The 21682-nt window shown below is 49.7% G+C and overlaps 1 protein-coding gene across 4 annotated transcripts in view; it reads right to left on the bottom strand.

Annotated features, from left to right (window-relative positions):
• Positions 1 to 21682, bottom strand: part of PHF1 (PHD finger protein 1) — an 836267-nt gene that overhangs the window by 8013 nt on the left and 806572 nt on the right. The window lies entirely within an intron of this gene.

Below are 21682 nucleotides of genomic sequence, written 5' to 3'. Positions count from 1 at the left end.
AAACAAGAGAAGCTACTTGTAATTAGAGACTCCCTAGCAATGGTCATGTTTTGGTGTGGAAGTCAAAAACTATTTCCTATGCGAAGCATTTCTTCAAAAACTCACAAACCACACTTGATGAGCTATTCATATTTTAACAAGCCAATTTCAAGCGGACTCCTTTGGTGCTGGGGACGTCACACCCCTGCACTGTACCTCTTGAGTGTGGAAGAAGTTGATGCTACCATGAACTCACGCCTTCTAGTCCTTCCCGTTCCTGCCCCTACCACTGGCTGCCTGGTAACTGGTGCCCCCCTAAAGTCTGCGGTACAAAAGGGGGTGGTGATGGACGGAGCATCTGAATCAATCAAACACTCACACCCAGTCAAAAGATCTGGGTTTAATCCATCACCGTTCTTTAGCCCACTCTGCCACCCCAGTTCAGACATGGCTATATGCAAATCAGTCTGACCCTGTGCCTCATGGGAACAGTCCAGCCCGAACTGCCAAGCCATGTCTTCCCTGGACCGGAAACAAGCTTCCGAGGACTGGTTTCTGGCATTCCAGCCGTCTTCAGCCCGGCTTGCTTGAATCCAGTGGCAAAGTGAGCAAGGGACTCACGTCTGAGCATACCCTGCCACACTTATGGCGGCCAAAAGCGGTACAAAAGGGGGTGGTGATGGACAGAGCATCTGAATCAATCAAACACTCACACCCAGTCAAAAGATCTGGGTTTAATCCATCACCGTTCTTTAGCCCACTCTGCCACCCCAGTTCAGACATGGCTATATGCAAATCAGTCTGACCCTGTGCCTCATGGGAACAGTCCAGCCCGAACTGCCAAGCCATGTCTTCCCTGGACCGGAAAAAAGCTTCCGAGGACCGGTTTCTGGCATTCCAGCCGTCTTCAGCCCGGCTTGCTTGAATCCAGTGGCAAAGTGAGCAAGGGACTCACGTCTGAGCATACCCTGCCACACTTATGGCGGCCAAAAGCGGTACAAAAGGGGGTGGTGATGGACGGAGCATCTGAATCAATCAAACACTCACACCCAGTCAAAAGATCTGGGTTTAATTCATCACCGTTCTTTAGCCCACTCTGCCACCCCAGTTCAGACATGGCTATATGCAAATCAGTCTGACCCTGTGCCTCATGGGAACAGTCCAGCCCGAACTGCCAAGCCATGTCTGCCCTGGACCGGAAAGAAGCTTCCGAGGACCGGTTTCTGGCATTCCAGCTGTCTTCAGCCCGGCTTGCTTGAATCCAGTGGCAAAGTGAGCAAGGGACTCACGTCTGAGCATACCCTGCCACACTTATGGCGGCCAAAAGCGGTACAAAAGGGGGTGGTGATGGACGGAGCATCTGAATCAATCAAACACTCACACCCAGTCAAAAGATCTGGGTTTAATCCATCACCGTTCTTTAGCCCACTCTGCCACCCCAGTTCAGACATGGCTATATGCAAATCAGTCTGACCCTGTGCCTCATGGGAACAGTCCAGCCCGAACTGCCAAGCCATGTCTTCCTGGGACCGGAAACAAGCTTCCGAGGACCGGTTTCTGGCATTCCAGCCGTCTTCAGCCCGGCTTGCTTGAATCCAGTGGCAAAGTGAGCAAGGGACTCACGTCTGAGCATACCCTGCCACACTTATGGCAGCCAAAAGCGGTACAAAAGGGGGTGGTGATGGACGGAGCATCTGAATCAATCAAACACTCACACCCAGTCAAAAGATCTGGGTTTAATCCATCACCGTTCTTTAGCCCACTCTGCCACCCCAGTTCAGACATGGCTATATGCAAATCAGTCTGACCCTGTGCCTCATGGGAACAGTCCAGCCCGAACTGCCAAGCCATGTCTTCCCTGAACCGGAAACAAGCTTCCGAGGACCGGTTTCTGGCATTCCAGCCGTCTTCAACCCGGCTTGCTTGAATCCAGTGGCAAAGTGAGCAAGGGACTCACGTCTGAGCATACGCTGCCACACTTATGGCGGCCAAAAGCGGTACAAAAGGGGGTGGTGATGGACGGAGCATCTGAATCAATCAAACATTCACACCCAGTCAAAAGATCTGGGTTTAATCCATCACTGTTCTTTAGCCCACTCTGCCACCCCAGTTCAGACATGGCTATATGCAAATCAGTCTGACCCTGTGCCTCATGGGAACAGTCCAGCCCGAACTGCCAAGCCATGTCTTCCCTGGACCGGAAACAAGCTTCCGAGGACCGGTTTCTGGCATTCCAGCCGTCTTCAGCCCGGCTTGCTTGAATCCAGTGGCAAAGTGAGCAAGGGACTCACGTCTGAGCATACCCTGCCACACTTATGGCGGCCAAAAGCGGTACAAAAGGGGGTGGTGATGGACGGAGCATCTGAATCAATCAAACACTCACACCCAGTCAAAAGATCTGGGTTTAATCCATCACCGTTCTTTAGCCCACTCTGCCACCCCAGTTCAGACATGGCTATATGCAAATCAGTCTGACCCTGTGCCTCATGGGAACAGTCCAGCCCGAACTGCCAAGCCATGTCTTCCCTGAACCGGAAACAAGCTTCCGAGGACCGGTTTCTGGCATTCCAGCCGTCTTCAACCCGGCTTGCTTGAATCCAGTGGCAAAGTGAGCAAGGGACTCACGTCTGAGCATACGCTGCCACACTTATGGCGGCCAAAAGCGGTACAAAAGGGGGTGGTGATGGACGGAGCATCTGAATCAATCAAACATTCACACCCAGTCAAAAGATCTGGGTTTAATCCATCACCGTTCTTTAGCCCACTCTGCCACCCCAGTTCAGACATGGCTATATGGAAATCAGTCTGACCCTGTGCCTCATGGGAACAGTCCAGCCCGAACTGCCAAGCCATGTCTTCCCTGGACCGGAAAAAAGCTTCCGAGGACCGGTTTCTGGCATTCCAGCCGTCTTCAGCCCGGCTTGCTTGAATCCAGTGGCAAAGTGAGCAAGGGACTCACGTCTGAGCATACCCTGCCACACTTATGGCGGCCAAAAGCGGTACAAAAGGGGGTGGTGATGGACGGAGCATCTGAATCAATCAAACACTCACACCCAGTCAAAAGATCTGGGTTTAATTCATCACCGTTCTTTAGCCCACTCTGCCACCCCAGTTCAGACATGGCTATATGCAAATCAGTCTGACCCTGTGCCTCATGGGAACAGTCCAGCCCGAACTGCCAAGCCATGTCTGCCCTGGACCGGAAACAAGCTTCTGAGGACCGGTTTCTGGCATTCCAGCTGTCTTCAGCCCGGCTTGCTTGAATCCAGTGGCAAAGTGAGCAAGGGACTCACGTCTGAGCATACCCTGCCACACTTATGGCGGCCAAAAGCGGTACAAAAGGGGGTGGTGATGGACGGAGCATCTGAATCAATCAAACACTCACACCCAGTCAAAAGATCTGGGTTTAATCCATCACCGTTCTTTAGCCCACTCTGCCACCCCAGTTCAGACATGGCTATATGCAAATCAGTCTGACCCTGTGCCTCATGGGAACAGTCCAGCCCGAACTGCCAAGCCATGTCTTCCTGGGACCGGAAACAAGCTTCCGAGGACCGGTTTCTGGCATTCCAGCCGTCTTCAGCCCGGCTTGCTTGAATCCAGTGGCAAAGTGAGCAAGGGACTCACGTCTGAGCATACCCTGCCACACTTATGGCAGCCAAAAGCGGTACAAAAGGGGGTGGTGATGGACGGAGCATCTGAATCAATCAAACACTCACACCCAGTCAAAAGATCTGGGTTTAATCCATCACCGTTCTTTAGCCCACTCTGCCACCCCAGTTCAGACATGGCTATATGCAAATCAGTCTGACCCTGTGCCTCATGGGAACAGTCCAGCCCGAACTGCCAAGCCATGTCTTCCCTGAACCGGAAACAAGCTTCCGAGGACCGGTTTCTGGCATTCCAGCCGTCTTCAACCCGGCTTGCTTGAATCCAGTGGCAAAGTGAGCAAGGGACTCACGTCTGAGCATACGCTGCCACACTTATGGCGGCCAAAAGCGGTACAAAAGGGGGTGGTGATGGACGGAGCATCTGAATCAATCAAACATTCACACCCAGTCAAAAGATCTGGGTTTAATCCATCACTGTTCTTTAGCCCACTCTGCCACCCCAGTTCAGACATGGCTATATGCAAATCAGTCTGACCCTGTGCCTCATGGGAACAGTCCAGCCTGAACTGCCAAGCCATGTCTTCCCTGGACCGGAAACAAGCTTCCGAGGACCGGTTTCTGGCATTCCAGCCGTCTTCAGCCCGGCTTGCTTGAATCCAGTGGCAAAGTGAGCAAGGGACTCACGTCTGAGCATACCCTGCCACACTTATGGCGGCCAAAAGCGGTACAAAAGGGGGTGGTGATGGACGGAGCATCTGAATCAATCAAACACTCACACCCAGTCAAAAGATCTGGGTTTAATCCATCACCGTTCTTTAGCCCACTCTGCCACCCCAGTTCAGACATGGCTATATGCAAATCAGTCTGACCCTGTGCCTCATGGGAACAGTCCAGCCCGAACTGCCAAGCCATGTCTTCCCTGAACCGGAAACAAGCTTCCGAGGACCGGTTTCTGGCATTCCAGCCGTCTTCAACCCGGCTTGCTTGAATCCAGTGGCAAAGTGAGCAAGGGACTCACGTCTGAGCATACGCTGCCACACTTATGGCGGCCAAAAGCGGTACAAAAGGGGGTGGTGATGGACGGAGCATCTGAATCAATCAAACATTCACACCCAGTCAAAAGATCTGGGTTTAATCCATCACCGTTCTTTAGCCCACTCTGCCACCCCAGTTCAGACATGGCTATATGGAAATCAGTCTGACCCTGTGCCTCATGGGAACAGTCCAGCCCGAACTGCCAAGCCATGTCTTCCCTGGACCGGAAACAAGCTTCCGAGGACCGGTTTCTGCCATTCCAGCCGTCTTCAGCCCGGCTTGCTTGAATCCAGTGGCAAAGTGAGCAAGGGACTCACGTCTGAGCATACCCTGCCACACTTATGGCGGCCAAAAGCGGTACAAAAGGGGGTGGTGATGGACGGAGCATCTGAATCAATCAAACACTCACACCCAGTCAAAAGATCTGGGTTTAATCCATCACCGTTCTTTAGCCCACTCTGCCACCCCAGTTCAGACATGGCTATATGCAAATCAGTCTGACCCTGTGCCTCATGGGAACAGTCCAGCCCGAACTGCCAAGCCATGTCTTCCCTGGACCGGAAACAAGCTTCCGAGGACCGGTTTCTGGCATTCCAGCCGTCTTCAGCCCGGCTTGCTTGAATCCAGTGGCAAAGTGAGCAAGGGACCCAGATCTTTTGACTGGGTGCGAGTGTTTGATTGGTTGAGATGCTCCGTCCATCACCACCCCCTTTAGTACCCCTAAAGTCTGCAGCATTTTTGCGAGTCGCTACTGTATTGATATACAGCACCAAGAAGAATACGGATCAGGAAGGGAATGAGTCTTTTACAGACTGTGCAACAATAACTACAGCAGTCAATGGAGCAACAGATTACAATAGTATCATGAACACAGCTGCAGCAGCGGCAGTCAGGTAGTGAAATAGCTAGGACTTCACAAGCCCCTGTTAAAGTACTTCCACCATGGACTTCATGTTTTTGTATAGTACTTCTGCACACCACGAGGTTTCTGAACAATAGTAGCACAGAAGTCCATGTCCCTGGTTTATTCCTCCTGTGTGGGGAGCGATTGGCCAGATCCCTCTTGGCTATCAAAAGGACAATGGCTATATGTATATGGGGGTGAGGAGCCCACCCAGGTGTTCCATAATGCTTGTCCCTACGGTCATAAATTATCCTCCTCCCCATCCCATTCCCCAGTATGTCACTTACTTTGCACCAATAATCAGTTACTCTGGGGAATTGCCATATTACGTAGTAATATCTGCCTCTGGCAGTTAGGAGTACCCACATTTCCTATTTGAAGTTGATGGGATTAGCCAACTCAGCCCGACTCCCCCTCATCCAGTAAAAAAAAAAAAAAAAAAAAAAAATAAAAAAAAAAATATATATATATATATATGAACAATAGTTACTTACCTGTAAACAGGTGGTTCTCCAGTATTGGAGTCTTTCATAGATTCACATGCCTGAATCATTCCCCGTCGTCGGAGTGGGAGTCCCACGGTATATATAAAAGCAATAAATGCCATAAAACTTATAGCAAATATCAGAGATACCAAACCAGGAAGTAAAGTAGCACCAGCTACAGTAGAAAAAACTTCCACATTAGTGACTATCCTAGTCGTTATGTATTAGTCCAAACTGCGGCCAATCAGGCGACAGCACCCACCAGAATGTCCTCCCCAGAGGCTCAGGCTCTCAGATTTTCTCGCACGGGAGTGAAACCCTAAAATGCCTGAGTGAGTCTCTGGGGGGAGGCGGGCGGGTTGCATGTGAATCTATGAAAGACACCAATACTGGAGAACCACCTGTTTACAGGTAAGTAACTATTGTTCTTCTCCAGTATTAGGGGTGTCTTTCATAGATTCACATGCCTGAATCAGAATAGTAAGCAGTACTCCTACCATAAGGCTCGTAGACGTCAGAGTATCAAATGCATATAGATATACATATATATATAACAGAATACCAGCTATACAATATCTGAAAGAACGTCTAAAGAGCATATAGGAGGAGGAGGAAACAGAGGCTCACCTTATTTGAAAAGATTACGCAGCACTGCTCTTCCAACCGAAGCATCTGCGTCGTCTGCTGAATCTAGACAGTAGTGTCTAGTAAAGGTGTGTCTGCTAGACCATGTAGCAGCTCTGCAGATCTGTCGAAGAGGCACACCAGCAAAAAGGGCAGTGGAAGAGCTAACCGCCCTCGTAGAATGTGCTCTTGGCAAGGCCTGCAAGGGCCTACCGGCCTGCTGATGACAAAGTCCAATCGTAGAGGAGACCCATCTAGCAATGGTCTGTTTTGAAACTGCACAGCCCCGGCGTTGCCGCCCATAAGCCACGAACAGTTGGTCTGTCTTGCGGATGCCAGAAGTTCTGGAGAGGTAAAACTTAAGACATCTTCTAATGTCCAATGAATGTAATGCTCTTTCAGCCGTAGACTGTGGAGCTGGAAAGAATGTCTTGAGGACAACCGGCTCATTCAGATGAAAGTCCAGAGGCACTTTAGGCATGTACGTTGGATTAGTACGCAGTACCACTGAGTCCGTGGTGAATTGGATGAAAGGTGCTTTAGATGTAAATGCTTGAATATCGCTACCCTTCTAGCAGATGTTAAGGCTAGTAACAACGACACTTTCCATGACAGAAATTTTAGGTCCACCTTATGGATCGGCTCAAAAGGGTGACGCATGAGCTGAGTTAGTACGACATTCAGATGCCATGCCGGAGGGGGTTTCCGGACAGGCGGAAACATACGAAATAACCCCTTGAAAAATTGTTGTATGATCCTTACAGAGAACAAAGAGTTTGATCCATCTTGACGGAATCTAGAGATGGCAGCCAGTAAGACTTTAAGAGTAGAATGTGCCAAACCCAATCTGGCCAAATGCAAACAGAAAGGAAGGATTTGCTCCGGTTTTGCATGAATGGGATGTAAATCATTAGATTGGCACCATGCACAGAAACGTTTCCACTTCAGTTTGTATGTTTTGATCGTGGATGGAGCTCTGGCTTTGGCCAGCACCTCTTGGCAATCTTGTGGAATGTTCAGGTGTGCAAATTCCATGTGCTGAGGAGCCAAGCTGACAATTTCAGCGAGTTCGGGTTCGGATGGTATACCCTGCCCTGCTGGGTGGAGAGAAGATTCGGAATGCGTGGAATGCGTGGAAGTTGGATAGGGTTGCATTCCGAGAGAAGGAGTAGCTCGGTGAACCAGTATTGTCTGGGCCATCGTGGAGCGATCAGTATCAGCCGGCATGGCTGCCTCTTCATCTTCCTGATAACTTTCGGGATCAGAGGTATCGGTGGAAAAGCGTAGGCAAATATTTGATTCCAGTTCAGCGAAAGGGCATCCCCGCACGATTCCTTGTGGGGAACCCAGCTTGCAAAGTATGGGCATTTCCGGTTCTGGTATGTCGCAAACAAGTCCAGATCCGGATGCCCCCATATCTGAAAGATGCGATGTAGAGAAGGTAGATGTAGTTCCCACTCGTGAGTGCAGCTCCCGGACCTGCTGAGAGAGTCCGCCAACACATTTGCGATTCCCGGAACATGGACCGCTGACAGATGGATATTGCGAGTCAGGGCCAAACTCCAGATCTCTTGTGCTTGTTGCGACAACCGGGCTGATTTTGTGCCGCCCTGCTTGTTCAGATAATGCATGCAGGTGGTGTTGTCTGTCCGTATTAAAACTGTGGCACCTTGTAGAGTCGCTTGAAAGGACTTCATGGCTAAAAATATGGCGTGCAAATCATTTGGATCTGGTTCCATTTCCCGCTGACCGTCATGCCTTGGAGGTGTGCACCCAGCCTGTCATTGATGCGTCGGTCGTTACGATGAACCTGGGCACTTCCGTGAGGAAGGAGCATCCCACTTGTATGTTGGATCGGTGGGTCCACCATTGTATCGATTGTCGCATTCGTGGTGTAAGATGGATTATATCCTCGAAGGATCCTGATACCTGGAGCCACGGACGGCTGAGCTCTTCTTGCAAGGGCCTCATCCGAAGACGACAGTTGGGGGTGAGAAGAATGCAGGAAGAAAGCATCCCGATGAAGGACTTGAACATGCGCACTGAAACGCACTTTTTTAATAACAGTGCCGCAGCGAATCGGTGAATCTTGTCCTGTCTTTCGTTTGAGATGAATACTTGGGCGAGCTTGGTGTCCAGTGTCGCTCCCAAGAAAGTCTTTCTTGTTGCTGGCGTGAGGTGTGACTTTTCGAAGTTTACAGAGAACCCCAGGTCTTGCATCAGTGCCAGTGTTGTTTGAACGTGATCTTGTGCCATGTCGAAAGAACTGGCCTTGATAAGGCAATCGTCCAGATATGGATATATTTGTATCGATTGCAACCGAAGATGGGCAGCCACTGGGGCCAGTATCTTCGTAAACACTCTGGGAGCTGAACGCAGTCCAAATGGAAGGACTTTGAACTGGAAGTCCCTGCCAGCCACTCTGAACCTCAGAAACTTCCGATGCCGTGGAAAAATTGGTACGTGGAAGTATGAAATTGGAGTATTTCTTGCAGTGTTAGCATCCTGAATGTGAGTTTCTTCAGGAACTTGTTTAGGGCACGCAGGTCGAGGATGGGACGCCATTCTCCCGACTTCTTGCGAATAAGGAAAAACCTTGAGTAGAAGCCTTTTCCTTTCTGATGATGAGGGACTCTTTCGATTGCACCCTTCCGGATCATGGTGTTGATCTGGATGAACAGCTCCTTGAGGTGCGCTGGAGGGGGTCCTCTTGGGGGGCAATTTGGGGGAGTTTTCACGAATTCCAAAATGTGTCCTCTGGCTACCACATCCAGGACCCATTTGTCTGTGGTAATTTTTGACCAATTTAAGTAATGTTGGGATATTTTTCCTCCAATTTGGTTCGGGTTGGCAAAAAGTGGTGGCAGGATGCGTACCTCATTTCTTATTGTCTCTTCCTCGATAATTAGATTTTCCTCGAGGTTGAGAGAAATTGCCTCTTCTCTGCCCATAAGTTTGCTGCCGATAGGGCTGGAATCTTTGGTTTCCCTGGGCGGAAGAATAGGAGCGCTGTTGGTTGTACCCTCCTCTATTAGAGAAATTCCCTCTTCCTTTTGCTCCACGAAAGGAAGACTTCCGGTATTGCAGAGTACCCAGCAAACGTGCCGTTTCGGTATCTTTTTTGATGGCCTCCAGCGACTCATCAACATGCTTTCCAAATAAGAATTCTCCATCAAATGGCATGTCTATAATTCTGGATTGGACCTCCTGTCGGAAGGATGTTGCTCTCAGCCATCCTTGCCTCCTGAGAACAGCTGCACCCGCTAGCTGTCGGAATCCAGTGGCAGCAACGTCCACTGCAGCGTCAATCATTTCCGAGGAGACACACTCTCCTTCTTGAAGGATTTTCTTCGCTTCAGTGCGATCTGGCTCGGGCAGCTTGTCCATGTACGGCGAGATGTCCGACCACATCTGCCTATCGTATCGTCCTAGAATGGCTAGGGAGTTTGCGGCTCTGATGGTCGTAGCTGCAATAATAGAAACTTTCTTCCCGATAGAATCAAGGCGCCTCCCATCCTTGTCTGGAGGAACAGAAACTTGAGACGTAGGATTAGAAGATCTCTTCTGCGCTGCCTGTGCTACCACAGAGTCTGCTTTAGCTTGTCCGATGAGGCATGCTGGAGAAGTATTTGGCGCCCTATACTTCTTATCTACTCTTGGGAGCACTGCTGGTAAAGAATTTGGCTTGGACATGATCTTTAGTCCTTCCTTCCAGATAAACTCTATAATTGGAATGGTCCAACTTTGTTTCTGTGGTGTAGCCTTGAAATCGTACAAGAAGCAATCCTCTTGCTTTGACTCCATGGTTATCATAAACCTCCTCGTTGCTCTATCCATGATCTTATGGAATGAGGCAATGTCCACAGGTGGTGACTCAGATGTAGTAGGTTCTGCCGGAGAGGGCGTGTTTGCATTATAATCCTCATACTCCGACGATTCTGACCCATTATCCAGTTCTCCTTCCTCTTGTTCTTCATGTTCTGAGAACTCTTCCTCCCGTGGCTGAGGAGCTGAACCGTCCGACGCAGCTAACGCTGGACGTCCGTCCTCCAACGGCACAGTAGTCAATGGTTGCGTCCGCTTAGAAAGCGGAGGCACTGTCTGAGGTCTTGGTGTAGATACTGTAGATTCACCAGACTCTGAAGGTGGGAAACGTCCGTAGTAGTCACTGAGCATGTACTGCAGATTGCGAAACAAATCGTCAGGCAACTGCCTATCCGGAGCAGGCCTGTCAGCATGTGCAGTGGGCTCAGTGTCCTCCATCTCCTCCTCTACATCCTCCTGTACCTTAATCCGGAGGTCAGATGGGCTTCTAGCTGCCCCAAAATTCTCATCCTCATAGGATCCTTCCTCATCGGAATCCAATAGTTTGTCTGGCACCACAAGCGTTGAAGAAATCGTCTCCGTAGTAGCTCTCTTCTTTAGCAGCGTAGCCGTAGTTGCAGGAGATGGCAATGGAATCCCTGCTGTGTGCGCTGACCAAACTTGCAAAGTAGTGCAGCTTGATAGAGGCGGCGTCGATGGAACCTCCGTTTGCTGTAGAAACTGTTGTCTCGTCGACGATATCGTCGTCGACGGGGTCGTCGACGGGGTCGTCGATGGGGTCGTCGACGGTAGCTTCGTCGACGCGGTGTTCGTCGACGACGAGGATCTCTTCGTCGACGAGGTCGTCGACGGTAGCATCGTCGACGGGGACGCAGTCGAGGTCGTCGACGGTGGCTTAGTCGACGTGGATTTCGTCGTCGACGAGGATTTTATCGTCGACGGACGGCCCGTCGACGTCGAAGGCTTCGTCGACGGAACCAACTTCATCGTCGACGGGGATGCAACCGTCGACATCACAGACGTAGACGAGAGACTCGTCGACGGTACCTTGGCCGTCGTCGACGGGACAATTTTCGACGACGAGATAGGCCTGATCTGGACATGAACCAGTGTAGGCGATGAAGCTGAAGACATGACAAGAGTAGGTTTTGGTGAGGAGAAAGTCATAGTGCAGGTAGTAGACGTGGCCACATGAGAGGAAACCCAGTCCTTTTTTGACGTTGAAATTGTCAATGGTGGCAACTGAGGAGGCGCAGATTTTGAAGATTTCTTGGGAACTGTATTTTTCCCAGACTTCTTAGAGGGCGTACTATCCCCTACAGTAGGAGGAAGAGTTTTACTTGAAGTACTAGGCCCCGCATCCTGAGAGGATTTAGCCCTCTTAGCCACCTTCGCCCTTAGAGATGAAACTTCTGTTTCAGCCTTCCTCTTAGTAGAAAGAGATGAAGAACCAGAGGCAAAGCTTCCTACCACAGACAAAGGGTCATCCTTGTCCTTGAGTCTGTTGAGCCACAGTAGCAGACGTCCTTCTCTATCCCTGATGGTCTTAGGGGGGAAGGTCCGGCAGATCTTGCACTCCTTTGCCTTATGGTCTGGATAAAGGCAATATAAACATTTCTTGTGGGGATCTTCCTTGAAAAGTCTAGGCTTCCCACAAGAATCACAGGCCCTGAACAGGGATTTTGAAGAAGACATCAGTGAAACTTGAAGAAACTAAAAATTTAGAAGAACAACTGAGCAGAGCTCAGGGAGACTCCCTTCACACGACGTGCGGTAGAAAATCTGAGAGCCTGAGCCTCTGGGGAGGACATTCTGGTGGGTGCTGTCGCCTGATTGGCCGCAGTTTGGACTAATACATAACGACTAGGATAGTCACTAATGTGGAAGTTTTTTCTACTGTAGCTGGTGCTACTTTACTTCCTGGTTTGGTATCTCTGATATTTGCTATAAGTTTTATGGCATTTATTGCTTTTATATATACCGTGGGACTCCCACTCCGACGACGGGGAATGATTCAGGCATGTGAATCTATGAAAGACACCCCTAATACTGGAGAAATATATATATATCTCCCAGGTCGGAACAAAATGGTCCTGGGGCAAGGGAGGGATAAATGGCACCCAGTGCAGCACTGGCAACGCTGAACCTCGTGGCGCAGGGGCCAACGGCGCAGGATCCTGTGGCGCCGGGGCTGGAGCCAGTGGCGGAGCCGCCGGGCCAACAGGATGTGGACACAGATGTGGAGACGGGACCGCAGGGCCCAAAGGCGCGCCGACGGGAGCCCGAGGCCTAAAAAGGCGGTCCATGCCAGCAAGGAACTCTTGCACCTATTTGGGAGTCGCCGACTGACTTGGGTATGGCGGGTAGGCCGCGGGACACCCAGGTCCCAGGCTCCAGTGGAGCCGCAGGGGCAAAGCCCCTGTCCCCCTTGTCCGCTTCTGAAGAGCGACGGGAGGGCGTCGGAGACCAAACGCGCTTCTTTGACTTCTTTTTATGACGTCGCTTACTGGAATCCGAAGGAGAAGACTTGGAGCCCGAGGAGCGACGGCTCTGGTCCCGTGAGCAGTCCCGGGAACGGCCCCTAGACCCGGAGCGGCAGCGAGACGAATGCTGGACCTCCAGCAATTTCCTACGCCGCTCTCGCAAGGCCTTGGTGGCCATGGCTCGGCAGTCCCGGGAGTCGAGGTCGGTCTCCAGGCAGTAGAGGCAAACATCGTGGGGGTCCGCCACCAACATATTACAGTGACAGGCCCCACAAGACTTAAAGCCGGGCATCTCTACGTGCACCAGGAGAAAAAAGGGGGAGACAAAAGTCTCAAATTAGCAGTCAAAAAGTGACTAAGATACGTGTTCAATCCGGATCTGCGCTTACTGGCGCGGAAAAAGAAAGAACTGATGTCAGCGCGCATGGGTGGCGCCTAAGTACCCTCCGTGACGTCATCTCGGCGCTGACGACGCCAGTGACGGACGCGGAGCTGCAGGATGCTACCTACTGACGTGCAGGGGTACTGCTAAGCAAAACTTTCCGGATCCAGTCTGACGCCTGGGGATATTCTAAGGTAAGGACTCTATCACTAACGTGTCTCTTTCCGATTACCCAGGACTTTCTGCTCAGCATTATATAGACAGGGTCTCTGCAGGACTTCGAGCTTCGGTATCATTCTGGAATACTTTGCCCCTCTCATTAAAGGGCAGAATGGCCATTGTTACAGAACTCCCTTGGTCTGCTTCCAGCTCGAGTATTCAAGCTGTTAGATGCCATCCTAATCTCTCTTTTGTGAGCCAGGAAGCGTAGCAGAGTTGCATTGATGAATTTGACTAAGCGGTATACTGACGATACTTGAAGTCCCGCTTCTTAAATTGCACTATTTTGCTGCTCAATTGCAATATGCATCAAGATAGTTGGACCCTTCCAACAATTACGATAAAAGGTTGTTGCAGGGCAGGGTGCAATTAAAGCACCTTCCGGAGTTTATAGTGGAGGGTGCAAGGTTTCTTTTAACGCTCCTTTCATTGTCATACTGTGGCATAGGTTTGTCTGGTCGGTACTGAAGCAGGCCCTGTTCCATAGGGAACTCCTGGTATGGATTTTGAAACCAGTCAGATTATTTGCTTTCAGGCGTGGCGTGACGGCGGTTCTGAATGGCTCGGGGATTTATATCCAGATGAGCACTTCATTTCTTTTGAAGAGGCTTCCAACACTTTTCAGATTGGCCCTGGTCACTTTCCAGATTGGCGGGCATCACTAAAGTGACTGGCCCACTTATCCTGCGGCATATGTTGACATGTGTAGGCGGCCATAATATGATTAAACTCATATACAAAGCTATGCGTGAGGGCAGTGTGGCCCATCCCAAAGGGAAGTAGATCTAGCCACACCTCTCACTGAAAGAGACTGGAACAGAGTTGATGTACTCACTTATATGGTGCCCTGTAATGGATGTTTTAAGTTGACTCATTACAACCTTTTGCATAGGTCTTACATAACGACAGACTGGAATAGAGTAAATGAACTTAATTATACAGTGTCCTGTAATGCATGTTTTAAATAGACTCATTACAACTTTTTGCATAGGTCTTACATAATGCCATGGGGATGTTGGAAATGGAATTCTACTCTCTCAGCCGTATGCCCCAGGTGTGGAATGGATGGGGTGGATTTTTTACACCTAGCCTGGCACTACAGTGGAGTACAGACATACTGGGCACAGGTGGTTCTGGGAATTCACAGGACAATACACATCCCCTTTGATTCCACGGCTTCCTGACTCCTGGGTAATATTGTAAGGCGAAAGGTCAAAATAATTGTCCTATAGATTCCTGCAGTTTGCTTTGATGTTGGCCAGAAGATGTGTGGCTATCACCTGGTTGGGACAGGGACTTTTATGATCGTTGGTGCAGGGACGTCATGGAATGGGCGGCCGCAGAGGAAGGTCAGATATAGCAAGAGGGACAAAAGGGCAGAGGAGGATATTGCTGTATGGAGTGACATGTGTGCCGAGGTTGAGGATATGGATAGTGTTAGTGACTCAGAAGGAGAGTGATTGATTGGGTGGAAGTTATGGATACTGCATGATGGATGATTTATGGCTGATAGAGGAATGTATGGGATGTGCACAGTTCGCCTCACAAGAGCTTGGCGAGAAAATCTATTTTTATTGATGTTTTGCTTTATTAAACTGAATCACCTGGGATAACATTTGATGCATTAATTTTTCTACCTCTCAATGTGCTGTATTATTGAATGTTTTGAAAATATAAATATAAATAAAAAAAAAAAGACACTCTTTTGTGGTGCTACACCAGTTGACCCCCTAATGGTTTGTCTACCCCAGCAGTTAGGGCAGTATCATAAATCAGGCTCAGGGTCAACTACCCCACAAATCAAATGCACACTAAGTTCATGTTTCCCAAGGCCTGTACCCATAGTGGTATATCGGGTAATGTGTTCAGCCTCTCACTCTCCTCCTAAGTGTATCCAGCAGCCCTGCCATCCTCTGCCGGCGGGGGCCAGTGGTGAGCCTTGTGTTTCAAGGGCAACTGAGGAGGCCAGACGCAGGCCCGGATTCTATACATGTGGACGTCAAGCTCAGTAAGCAGTGACCCTGGAGCTAAGGTCCAGACGCGTCCTGGCTGCTGCAGCGCCATCAAGTCACAGAACAGAGTTAGCCCTCACCGGGCTATTTCGCCGACTCGGGTACAGGAACCAACCAGGCCGGTGCAGTCCAGGGACATAAACAGTCATTCTGTACTTATTCCCGCCTCCCCTCCCCCCAAGGGTCTAGAATGGGCTATATACACCACACTGCCAGTACACTGGAGAGAAAGCACAACATGAACTGCTTTTAGAAAAAATTATGTAAGGGGTGAGGGAAAGTCTGTATTACTACTGGGCCACACCTCTACACCCCAGAGGAATCCATAGTTAGGGCCCTAATCAAGTGCTTTAAAACTATACTTCTCCAAAGGTGTGCACAAGACCACTCCCCTCATACCCTCACAGCAGCCTATAGTTGTCTTCCCTCTTTTACTCTTAACCAGCTCTAATTCGCTCTCGGTTTCCAGGAGAGATAGCTGCAGTATTTGGACCTGGGGTCAGGTGGCACATTGGGAACCTAAGCATTTCACAAAATTAGACAGCCAGTGAAATATAGGGTAATATGGGTTTAATGGATAGCATAACGTTTTAGCTACCCACAATGTCCTGCAAACATCATAACTATACCTAAGCAAAAACATTTCAATCTAAGTTTCTACAGCGGGCGGCTGCAGTATGGGAACATGGTCCACCCACAGAATAGAATCTAGTACAGATGCGTGGATTCTCTTCTTATAGGGCTAAGCGATGTTGAAGCTGGTGGAATATAAGGAGATGGGGCTTTGAAAAAAAGACAGTAACCATCTCGTACAACAGCAATCACTACCTGTCACTTGTAATATTTTACCACTCATAGATACTGATGCGCACCCCCCCCCCCCCCCCACCGAAGTGGAGTGCAGCATAGAGTGGACAAGAGGGTAACTGTCTTGAATTGGATGGCGGAAGTCCAGATGGATTTGCCGAATGATGGCGGTAGTTAGACTTGGAGTCCCATTGCTGATGGCATGACTGCCTATATTGCTGCAGCTGTTGGTGGTGCTGATCGTATGGCCAATGAGGGGATTGAACCCTCTACTGTATTAACTGCAGTCTTTGTAGCAGTAACTTGTTCTGAAAACTCTCCTATGCTCTTCCAGAGCCACCAGTTTCAGGGTCTCCACTACTTTCGTAATCTGGAGCATCTGTACCTCTAAATGCTGATCAAAGTGAAGATTGTCAGTGAATGGCAAGTTCAAAACCTTCAACTAGGCATTAGGCTTCAGAGATATAAAACACAGCAAGGATTATCTTTGCAGTGTAATTCTATGACACAAGCCTGAAACTGTCATTTCTGCGGAGTCTATGAATGCTACGCACAGATGACCTGGATACAAAACAACAAACCTTACTGTACAAACTCCTGAAAATCTTGTTTGATCTTTGAGACGCTCAACAGCAAATTTCTCCATGGTACAACAGGGAATGGTCATATCTTTCTAGGGGAGCAATAGCACTTGTAGCAATAAGAGATGCAAAGGGAGTTCCACAGTGCTTATTACCACAGGTCTCCTTTCCTTTTGCTCTCTCTCTCCAGAAATGCAGATGTCTCTGGTGTTGAATGATGCTGCTTAAGAACCACACACACAATGATCGAGTCCAGTTTTAATTCGATATGTAGGAAGACTGGATCTTAGTTCAGAGCCTTTGATTTCTTTAGCAGGACAGGAGCAGTTGCCTATGCTATGGTTGAAGTGAGAAGATCAAGTTACTTACATTCGGTAACGCTTTTTCTGGTAGATACAGTATCTGCCTGTGGATTCCTCACCTTGTGAATATCCCCCTTACGTCAGCAACATTCGGAAATTCTTTTCATAGCTTCGCGCCGACGTGGACGTCATAGAGGCACGGCATCGCACGCGACTCCACTGATGTCACCGACGCCCATAATAGGCCCACGCCGGCGTGTTGACATCAGTTCCACCCTTTTTTCCGTGCCTTCGAGGCACACGGACGGACCAATGACAGCATATATATACATAGTATACACAGTACACGATAGTCAAGGTAACACACACAGTGTGAAGCAAATGTAAGAAAACATTTGAAATAACACATTTTCCTTGAGCATAAAACAAATACAGCACAGAAACTCTGGTATAGAAGAATGGACAACGGGGAGGCGGGTGGGTCAGTGAGGCATCCACAGGCAGATACTGTATCTACCAGAAAAAGCGTTACCGAAGGTAAGTAACTTGTTCTTCTGATAGATACATCTGCCAGTGGATTCCTCACCTTGTGAATAGATTCCCACAGTAGTCCCCACTCCCGGAGGAGGGAGTCCACTCTTCTATACCAGAAAATTGGCCATCCCTCCTCACCTTGGTATCCAAGCAGTAATGCTTCGCAAAAGTGTGGAGGGAGGACCAAGTTGCGGCCCTACAAATATCCTCTACAGGAACACCTCTAGACAAAGCTGAGGTTGACGACTTAGCTCTTGTAGAATGAGCCCTTATACCCTCTGGAGGTTCCTTACCGGCCAAAGAGTAGCAGATCTTTATACAGAGGATGATCCATCTTGAAAGAGTTCTTTTATGAACCGCTCTTCCTTTTTTGCAGCCAGCAAACCCAATGAAGAGCTGGTCATCCGCTCGACAGTCTTTAGTTCTGTCCAGGTAAAAGCTCACCGCCCTCCTAGGGTCCAAACGGTGTAACCTCTCCTCCTCCTTGCAAGGGTGTGGTGGAGGATAAAAGGTAGGGAGGGTGATGGATTGTCCTAGGTGGAAGGGAGTCACCATCTTAGGGAGAAAAGCAGCCAGGGTCCTAAGAACCATTTGTTCAGCATGAATGGTCACGAATGGGGGCTTGGAACTAAGAGCCTGAAGCTCACTTACCCTCCTTGCCGAGGTAATTGCAACCAGGAAGACTGTCTTAAAAGTCAAAAGCCTCATAGGACACTTGTGTAAGGGCTCAAAGGGAGCACCCATCAAGTATGTTAAGACAAGATTCAAGTCCCATTGAGGCACAATAAAGGGAGCAGGAGGGTATTAGTGAGACCCTTCAAAAACCTTAAATCTACAGGAGATTTGAAAAGAGACGGCTGGTCCGGCAAACATAGAAACGCCGACAAAGCTGAGAGATAACCCTTGACTGTGGCAACAGCAAGCCCTTGCTGCGCCAAAGAGAGAGCAAACTGGAGAATATCAGATAAATGGGCTTTCAAAGGGTCTACAGATTTCTCTCCACACCAGGTGACAAATCTAGACCATCTGTATGAATAAATGGACTTAGTGGAGTCACATCTAGCTGAAAGAATTACATCCACCACATCGTGTGGGAGAGAAAAGGAGTTCAGGTTGCCCCGTTCAATCTCCAGGCATGAAGGTGTAATGTCTGGAAGTGGGGGTGTAGAACCTGCTCCTCCATCTGAGAGAGGAGGTCTGCCCTGTGAGGGAGACGGAGCGGCGGATGAGAGGAGAGGTGGAGAAGATCTGTGTACCACACTCTTCTTGGCCAATCCGGGGTGACCAATATGACTTGGGCCCGGTCTTGGCGAATCTTCCTCAGAACCCGAGGAATCAAAGGTATGGGAGGAAACGCGTAAAGGAGTTGTCTTCCCCAACTCAACTGAAACGCGTCCCCCAAAGCTCCTTGCATCGTATACTGTAGACTGCAAAAAGACGGGCAGTGAGCATTCTCGTGAGTGGCAAACAGGTCCACCTGAGGAGTTCCCCACATCTGAAAGATGTCGTGAACTACCTCTGGATGGAGCCTCCACTCGTGGTCGGCCGAGAACTGCCGACTGAGAACGTCTTCACGAACGTTCAGAACCCCGGCCAGATGATTTGCCACTAGACAAATCTGAGGGTCCTGAACCCAGGACCAGAGTCGCAGAGCCTCCCTGCTGACACACTGCGACCCCACTCCTCCCTGCTTGTTGATATACCACATCGCGGTCGTGTTGTCCGTCAGGACTTGGACTGACCGACCGCGAAGGGAAGGGAGGAAGGCCTTGAGCGCCAAACGTATCGCCCGCAATTCCAGAAGGTTGATATGAAGCAACCTTTCCTCTGGAGACCAAAGACCCTTGACCTCGAGGTCCCCCAGATGAGCACACCACCCTAGAGTGGATGCATCCGTTATTACTGTGGTCACCGGAGGAGGCAGATGTAAAGGCTTCCCCTGAGACAGGTTGCCTTCCACGCCCCACCAAGTCAGATCCGCTGCAGCTTCTGTGGAGATCCTCACTGACTCCCTGAGATCTCCGTTGTGCTGATACCACTGCCTGCGGAGGCACCACTGGAGTGCCCTCATGTGCCAGCGTGCATGGTTGACCAACAGAATGCATGAAGCCATCAGACCGAGCAGGCGAAGGACCTTCAGGACTGGAACGACCGCTCCATTGTAAAATAAAGGAATCATTTCCTGAATGTCGCGAATCCTTTGAGGAGGAGGGAATGCACGGCATACAGTTGTGTCCAGTACAGCACCTATGAACAGGATGCGCTGGGAGGGCACCAGGTGAGACGGGTACATTTATTGAAAAACCCAACCTGTACAACAACTGGGTTGTCTCTTGCAGATGTTGGAGCACTCTCTCTGACGACTCTGCTTTGATCAGCCAGTCGTCCAAATAGGGAAATACTGGAATCCCCGACCTTCTGAGATGTGCTGCCACCACCGCCATCACCTTGGTAAAGACTTGAGGCGCAGTAGTAATTCCAAAAGGAAGGACCGCAAACTGAAAGTGTTGTGACCCCACCGTAAAAGGGAGATACTTCCTGTGCGACTTCAGGATTGGGATGTGAAAATACACGTCCTGCAAGTCGAGCGACACCATCCAGTCTTCTTCCAGCAGCGCTTGAAGAACCTGAGCAAGGGTGAGCATCTTGAATTTCTCTTGTTTTAGATAGAGATTCAAGATCCTGGATTGGACGAAGTCTGCCATCCTTCTTGGGAATCAGGAAATACCGAGAGTAGCATCCCTGACCCCTTTCCTGCTCTGGGACCACCTCTATCGCACCCTTTCTTAATAGAGTCTGTACTTCCTCCTGTAGAAGCAACAGATGTTCCTCCGTGCAATAACCTTGGCAAGGAGGGTAATTGGGAGGAAATTCCCGAAAGGGAAGGGCATACCCATTTTCTACGAGATTGAGAACCCAAAGATCTGATGTAACCGATTCCCAATCCCGTAGAAAGTGGGTAAGCCGACCCCCCACCGGACCCGCATGACCCTGAATGGCGGATCTAGGGCTGCTTTTCTGTGGCTGGGGGGTTGGAGGAGGTGGAGGAGGAAGAGGCCTGACGTCCACGAGGACGAGCTCTTTGCTTTCCCCTGTAAGATCTGTACAAGGGATTCTGCTGCTGCTGTTGTTGTTGCTGCTGCTGACCTTGTCGATAATTGCGAAAGGAAGAGCGACCAAAACCTCTGAATCTCCTGGCCGAAGAACCTCTGATCTGGAGTCCTAAAGATTTGGCAGTAGCTCTACTGTCCTTAAACCTCTCTAAGGCAGTATCGGCCTTTTTGCCAAAGAGACCAACACCATCGAATGGCAGATCGAATAAAGCTGCATGAACATCTGTGGAAAAGTCCGATGATTTTAGCCAAGCCGACCTTCTCGTGGCAACCGCAGTGCCCATGATACGAGCCACGGAATCAGCAGTGTCCAATCCGCTTTGTATTACTTGGCGTGCCGCAGCTTGAGCGTCAGACAAAACTTCCTCAAAATCACCCCTACTTCCATCAGGGATCTTAGGGGCCAAAGAACGCAATGAATCCATAAGTTCGTGCACATATCTCCCCATGAGACAAGTGGCATTAGTGGACTTCAATGCCATACTTGCTGAGGAGCAAGTCTTTTTGGCCACCTGATCCTGCTTCTTGGCCTCCTTATCCCCAGGTACTTGGGGAAACGCACTCAAAGACTTCTTTGAACATGCCGCCTGAATGACCAGGCTCTCAGGAGAAGGATGAGATGTTAAAAAGGCAGGGTCTTCTGGTGCAACCCTGTATCGACTTGCCACACTTTTGGAAACAGCCGGAGCAGTTAGAGGCTTTTTCCACACCTCCATAATGGGCTCTGTTAAAGCCACATTAAACAGAAGCAACGGTTCCACCACCGAACTAGGAGAGTGTAGGACC

This window comes from Lissotriton helveticus, chromosome 5_1, assembly GCF_964261635.1.
Source record: "Lissotriton helveticus chromosome 5_1, aLisHel1.1, whole genome shotgun sequence".
Lineage (NCBI taxonomy): Eukaryota > Metazoa > Chordata > Amphibia > Caudata > Salamandridae > Lissotriton > Lissotriton helveticus.
This window is presented reverse-complemented; position numbering and strand designations above follow the sequence as displayed.